The sequence below is a fragment of the Raphanus sativus genome, chromosome 8 (assembly GCF_000801105.2).
Source record: "Raphanus sativus cultivar WK10039 chromosome 8, ASM80110v3, whole genome shotgun sequence".
Classification (NCBI taxonomy): Eukaryota; Viridiplantae; Streptophyta; class Magnoliopsida; order Brassicales; family Brassicaceae; genus Raphanus; species Raphanus sativus.
The window spans coordinates 25,080,805-25,088,353 of NC_079518.1; the positions used below are offsets into that span (position 1 = coordinate 25,080,805).

General features: G+C 34.7%; 1 pseudogene; it reads right to left on the bottom strand.

Moving 5' to 3' along the window:
• Positions 1-607: 607 nt before the first annotated feature.
• Positions 608-5,070, bottom strand: LOC130498397 (uncharacterized; annotated as a pseudogene).
• Positions 5,071-7,549: the final 2,479 nt, after the last annotated feature.

Sequence of the window (7,549 nt, forward strand, 5' to 3'; positions counted from 1 at the left end):
CCAGTTATAATGTCACAAAACAAAATCTAAAATTTTGATTTAAACTTTTTAGAACTAGAAATAATATCTCTAATTTGATATAGGTATTTTATCAATAGTTCTTATTTTCATATTTTCTGTTTGTAAAATTATTTATTCGATTTATTTGTATAAATAAAAACGGTATTATAGACAAAATTATACAAATTTGGAATTACTCTAATGAGACAATGTAAGTGTTTTTTTTGGCCTAAAAACAATTTTCCTTTATTTATTTATTTATTTTATAATCTGTTATTGGGAATTATTACCATACCTGAGATAGTTGTATCAAACTGTCTGAACTTCCCAGTTCAGCCTGAATTTGAGGTTTTTGTCTGTTTTTGTGAACAATCATTTTGATACTTCAATCAGTGCATGGGAACGGGATGGTTCTTAAGATCATTTGACTAAGTCCTTGGCTATTATTAGTTGTGTGCTGCATCTTCTTTTGTGATTGGAATGTATCAGTTTTACTCGAATGGAATATATGGATTTGGCACATGGGAAACTATGTTATAAGACTTTATATAGAGATTCAGTATCCTAAAAAAGGTGATGTTACGGCTACCAGATGGCACCAAGCAAGAGAATGTGAATGGTTTATGATAAAGAGATGGTCAACAACCGCACCATGTATTATAACAAAACAAGACAAAGAAAGAGACGAACTGTTGTTGTGTTTGAGACTAAAATGTGAACAAAACACACAAACCTAAGCATCACTGGAAGTGTCGAAGTTGTCAATTTTCAGAGGAGTGATGTCATCAGCAACTTGGAACCCTCCGACGACTCGGGCAAAGAACACCATTAGTTGCTCCAGTGTGTATTTGATGTTCTCTGCCTGTTAACCAATTGTAAAGTATGCTTTTGCATTATTATTACTATAACGATATCTTTAAAACTCCTCGTTGTACATGCAAAAAAGTGATCAAAGAAGCTGTTTACCTTACGAAAACCGTGTTCTTCTCCTTCGTACTCGACAAGGGCAACAGGCACACCTTTTTCCTTCAGTGCCTGATAGATTTTACGAGTTTGATCCGGGTTTACAATCTGCAACACATATTCAGCATTACGATACAGATCGTATTCCCAAAATACAAAAGCAGGATTCAAGGGGATGATGTGTTTAGCAAAATGGAGAACAAAATCCGGACGATGATGAATTCAATCTTCTTCATACACAGAGTGATGAAAAAAATACAAGAAGCAAAGAGTGGAAAATATAAAAACCTTGTCTTCCAATCCTTGGAAAAGGATGATGGGGCAAGAGAACTATCGACGAAGTTGATTGGTGATCTCTCATAGAAATCCTTTTCTTCTTCTACATTTGCATACGTACTAGAGAATTATGGCAGCTAATCCAAAACAAATTAAAGCATATATAAATGAGCTCTTCTGAGGCATTTGACTCACCAACAAGACTGTCGATATAGCGGGATTCAAACTTATGACCTTCTTTCAGCATTTTAAGGTCAGCCACCTGCATTATAAAGAAGCCAAAGCAAAATATGAATTATCTACCTGCTCATAAGGTTTTCAAGCACCAATCACCATGTTTTTTGAAGAGAGAAGTGTAAAATTACTATTACGGTATTATTATATAGTGTACTCACCCCGTATAAAGACGCTCCAGCCTTGAAGACATCTCTTAATGCCAATGCTGTAAGAGCTGTGTAACCTCCTGCAGAACCTCCAGATATAAAGAGCCGCTTAACATCTGCCTTTCCAGAAGATACCTGTCCAAACCAAACATGTTTGGAATTTTTGTTTCAACATAAAATAGGCAAAGAAAATGCATACCAAGTACTTAGCACATCCACAACAGTCATCCACATCAACAATCCCCCACCTCCGTAACACCCGCTCCCGATACTCTCGACCATAACCTTCAAAATATATGTAACATTTTTGTCACAATAGACCAACGTTTGTATGCAGACATGCTGAGAATGGAATACTGAAAACAGGACGTCTCAAGACAATCTTCTTTGACAAGAATGCGACAAGAGTTACACCAGAGTACACCAGCATATGTATGTATTACTGAATTGGACCATCAGAAATAAGAGAGGGGTGGATTTGTGGGAGTGTTAAGCGATTTGGGAGTTGGTTTGGGACCTTGTGAGGTTTTAGAGAATTTCTGGCTTCTCTAGCAACAAAACCTATGTTGTTCTTCGTTCTATCTCATATTCCTTTTGAATTTTGGTCAGCGATTCCTCATTCATGGAATAGAGTATGATTCTAGCGGAATATAATGAAAAATGATACAACTGTAGTACAAACCTGTGCTTCCACCGTAATTGACATCAACAAATGCCCACCCTCGCTTGTCCAGTACTGGATAATCAGGTTCAAGGATCCACGTGATTCAGCACTAGGGCCTCCTGTAGATTCAGATCGTTGAAATTTTTTTTATTAGAGAGGCATGTATACCTGATTGCAATATTAGGATGATCAAGTTTGAACTAAACAAGTTAAAAGCATATGCAAATGGGTATATTTGCATACCGTGACTCTTCACTATCAATGGAGGTTTCTCCTCTATGCTAGCATTGTAGAGCGATTGGTTGGGGGATAAAAGTAAGCATAAGCGTTTTGACCAGGAACCTCTGTTGGAAATTCAATCAAATCTGGCGCGCTGAAGAAAGACTTGTACTTTAAAACATCGGTGGAAGAAGACCAAACAATCTCAGAACTGAGTGCTTTCATCTTATGCTTATCCAGTGTTACCTGTTTAACAGAAGAAACTATAAATCTACAGCTATCATCAGACACAATATATCCTCAATTAAAACCTACATACACTGTGAAAGTGTGAATCATTTTTTTACCTTGGCAACTGATGGTGGAAGAACTGCTGATGCTCCCTCAACATAAAGGCATTGATTACCTAATGTCTGAAATAGAAACACAGTTTTTCTGTTACTTTTGGATTCAATTGGGAATCAAAGACACAAACTTGAAAAGAAAAAAAAAAAGGATATATTACAATGTTATCAAAATCAGTTAAAGGAATATCAAGAAGAGAACATGAACCCTTCGAATCATCCAAAATGCCAAGATATGACTTTCCTTTCTGCCTGTATTCAGGAACAATAAATTGTTACCAAACAGAAGCACAATTTTTTGGATCATCAAATCTGACATGGAATATCAGAGAAATTTAGGTTTGCTCGGTATTACCTGTAGCTACATGCAATTAGGTTCTTCTCTTCAGAGCACTCGATTATTTCGTAGGAGTTTGTACCGAAAACCCATAATGGTTTTGTAAACTCACCATCTAGAGGATATACTGAAACAACCTCATTGGTACTTTCAATCTGTGACAAAATTTCATCTTCTGATTAGGCAGACTAGAAAACTAAATGTATAAGTGGCAAATGGAAAAGTTTTCTTTACCCATTTATGTATATTCCAAAATCCGTTCTTTCGGTCAGTAACAAAAAAGAGTTCACCTGCAAAATAAAGTCAGAGAGTCTCACATCACAACCATGAAAATTGCTAATCATCCTTTTGCTCAATAGAAATCACAATCTTTGTTAATTGGTTAGAAGAAGAAAGATGATTGCAACAAGTGAAAAGGACAAGAGAGCAGATGAAAAATAATTCATTTTATTGTCAAAGACCCTTTTAGCCTAAAACTTATGAGAAACAAATGGAAATGGTAGATCTTGTGCATATTTTATCTCAGACTCAGAGAAATACCTCTTGGTGACCACTTGGGCTCAGTGGGAGATTCCACATACTCGGGATCACAACCAGCAACACATACACGTTTATCAATAGTTCTGCAAAAAGAAAAGGTAGAGCTCTCTGATTAATAAAACAATGCAAGTGTAAACTATAAAGCATGAACAATAAAATTCTGAAGATGCATATGCAAGTGTAATCCATATGCAGTGGATATAGAAGAAGCTCTCACCCGGACTCAGAAATGTAGCCAACCCAGAGCTGAGCTTTATCCCAAGGCATATTAGGGAGAGTCCATTGAATCCATGCCAAACGCTCACACTTGGGGTCTAATCGTGGAAAGGCATAAAAATCATTGCCACTCACAAGAACTTTTGGTTCTGGATCACAAAGAAATACATTCATAAGTGTTAATGATCACATGTATTACAAAAAAAAAAAACATAAACCACATCCCATATGAATGCTATCTTTATATATATATCAGTGCAAGTAATAATTACTTAAAATCCACTAGTAGAAAGTTGGATACCTTCAAGTGTGTCTCCACCACTTAGATTGACCTCCACATGGTGGTAATAGGGTTTGATCTGTCCAGGCGACCATCTACAAAGTCCAGCAGCCAATCAGATCAGTTCTATAAATTACATGGAAAATAGACAAACTTAAGCATTAGAGGGAGATGAAGGAACGAACCTTCCCTAACAGTAACGAAGCGGTTAAAGCGGGAATCAAAGACACCATCAGCATAAGTAACAGCAGGTGAAACCATAATCAGGGGTGATTGGCTTGGGAGATGAATCTGAAAACAAAGTAGAACAAACAAACATGAGAAACTTGCCAAGCTAGCTAACTCAGGAGAGAGGTTAGTTATATCAATCATAATCACCTTTGTTAGCAAAGTGTTGCTTGTAGAGACGCTGATCTTTGTAATTGGAGAAACAACAAGTTGATCGTGGGATGAAGAAACACGGAAAGCACCACCTCCATACTCCTGAGTCAAAGTCCTCACTCCAAACTCCTTTGGTGTTATATCAATTCCTCCTTCTTTTTCTCCTTCCATCACCAACCTCTCTCCTTCAATTTCAAACCATCATCGCAGCATCAAATTTAGCGTTTTTTAGTTTCTTTCTTTTCTAAAATCTGAAATCAATCAAGTAGGGAAATAAGATACCCGGATTCATTGGGGCGAGACTCGAGCCAGACGAGACGTCCGCGGGAATCGACGGCGGTGCCTCCGAGACGCTTTGAAGCGCCGGAAACGACGTCGGCGGTGATCGGAGACTTCCAGGAACCATAAGGAGCGGTGATTTCTCTTTGAGGAGGAGACTCAGAAGACGACATGGATGCGAAAGAGGAGCGAGGTGGTTTGACGGAAGAAGAGGGAGTGAGTGAGTGAGGATCAAATGCTGGATGGGACAAGAGAGGTCAAAAAAAATCTGGAATGAACCTCCTCTATTTTCAATTAAAAAATGAATTAAAAATAAATCAAAAATAGAGAGAAAAGACCATAAGACCAAAGATTTAAATATATTTACTAACTTATGCCATTACTATCCAACCAGATCTGACCCGGATCCAGAACCAAAATCCGAACTAACTTTTACCCTAATCTTTTTATTCTTCCTTTTTTTTCTCTATTTACATTCTTTCACCTTAAAATAAAATCAAAAATTTTCTTCAACCATTCATCAAATTTCTATTTTATATCTCAAATCGATAAATCCATGTCATATTATTAATTAATTATATATCATCTATAATCAAATTTCATCTTTTATATACACGATTCAAGATAAAGAAGAACGCAGAGTATTACTTATACAACTAGAACAACTCAAACTAGTACAACTACGATTAGTACAACTAGTAAAAATAGTACAACTACAACAAGTTATAACTAGTATAAATAGATTGAGTATAACCATTATAATTGATATATAACTAGTACAACTTTGCAATAATATGGTGATATTTATTTTTTTGTTTTCAGTGTATGAAGATGATAGAAAAAGGATGATGTAGAATTAATAAGATATGTTGGTCTAATCTTCCCCTCCATGCATGTATCAAATACATGAATGGTATATTTTCAATAATATTTAATTTGGTTAATGATTTGTTTATAATTGTACTAGTTATGTTAGTTGTACTATTTTCGGAAAAGAATCATCTTTATATTTTTGCTCTCAGGGCAAAAAAGGTAGATGCTGAGCCAGAAAAGTATTCAACCATGGCTCCCAAAAACAAGAGTCACCTGAAGAAGTAGAGAAGGGAGCGTTGGTGATGAGTAAGAGTGGCTCACCAGCGATGAACAAAAAAAAACTTTACTGTGAGGAAGAAAGATGCCACAACGAAGAAGAAAAAAAAGAAGAAAGACAGAGTGAATAAGAAGAGTTTTGCGGCAAAGATGACTGAAGTCGTGGCGAAGAAGAGGATGCTCGACGGTGGTGTCCACGGTGGTCCTCATCAAATCCATCCAAGCAGGATTTCATATGTAAAACATGATTTATTAGTCGATTCAGTTACATTAGTTGCATATTATACATGAATTATATAATTTATATATTAATTATATTAGTTATATTAGTTATTTTGTTAACATGTTTAGTTGTACGAGTTATACTAGTTATATCCATCCAAATAAGAGAAATTGTATGGTCATGATCAAACAAGAGAAAATGATTCTATGGTTGAGAAAAAAGGAAATGGGTCCCATCCGAATGAGAGAATAAAGGATCATGTGGCTCGAATTAAAGGAGATGTGAGAGAAAAGGAGGAGTAGGTCACATCCGGCTATACATAGTTGTACTAGTTTTTTAGTTGTGCGAGTTTGTTCATAGTTGTACTTTGGTAGTAAAATCGAAAATATTAGTTATACCATTATAATAAAAGATTATCTGAGTGGTACCACTTATTTATGTGTTATATGACTTTGCCCCGTTACAATGAAATTATCAATTTCGTAAAAATGAATTTCATTAATGTTTTCCAAAAATTATGTGAACAAACAAGTTAACAAACCTTAAAAGTATAAGGTAGATCATGTAAACTTATGAAGTTGTGTAATAATTTATGATTTTTTTTTCAAAACTTCAAATACATCAAGATAAACTTTTTAAGTACATACCAATTGATATATTTGATTATTTTCTCATATGTAGTATCAAATTTGTTTTGTCAATTTCCGAAATGTCAAAGTTATACCAATTGTACCAGTAATACTCATCTAATATATACTAAAAGATTATACCAATTTTATATGTCTAGTAACGGGGGTTTTACCAATATTTTCACATCCTATCTTTGTAAAAACATGTTCAATGTTTGTTTATCATAATAATATGGCTAATATAGTTAATAAACTTTAAAAATGTAAAAAATATAATGTAAAACTAAAGGTGTAATGTAATAATTTAACAAAACATTAAAAACCTCGACAAAATAGATGAAATTTTTGTCATTATATACCAATTAAAATATTTGTTTGTTTATTTTATGTGTAAAACATTTATGTATCAGTTATATAATTTTTTTACATATTTAGTTGTACGAGTTATTTAGTTGTACTCAGTCGAATAAGATAATGAAATAAAGAAGATTGTGTGGATGTGAGTGGTTGAGATAAAAAAAAAAAAAGAAGAGATAAAAGAAAGAAAATGAGTGAAATCCGATGGCCAAGATCAGAACAAGATCATAAGATCCAACGGCTAAGGAAAAAGATTCATTAATGACATTGTGTGTAAATATTTCATCTTTCACATCCGACGGTTCATATTATAACGTGAAGGATTCTGATCTATGGTTCATATCAGCCATCATTAGGTGGTTCTAGATT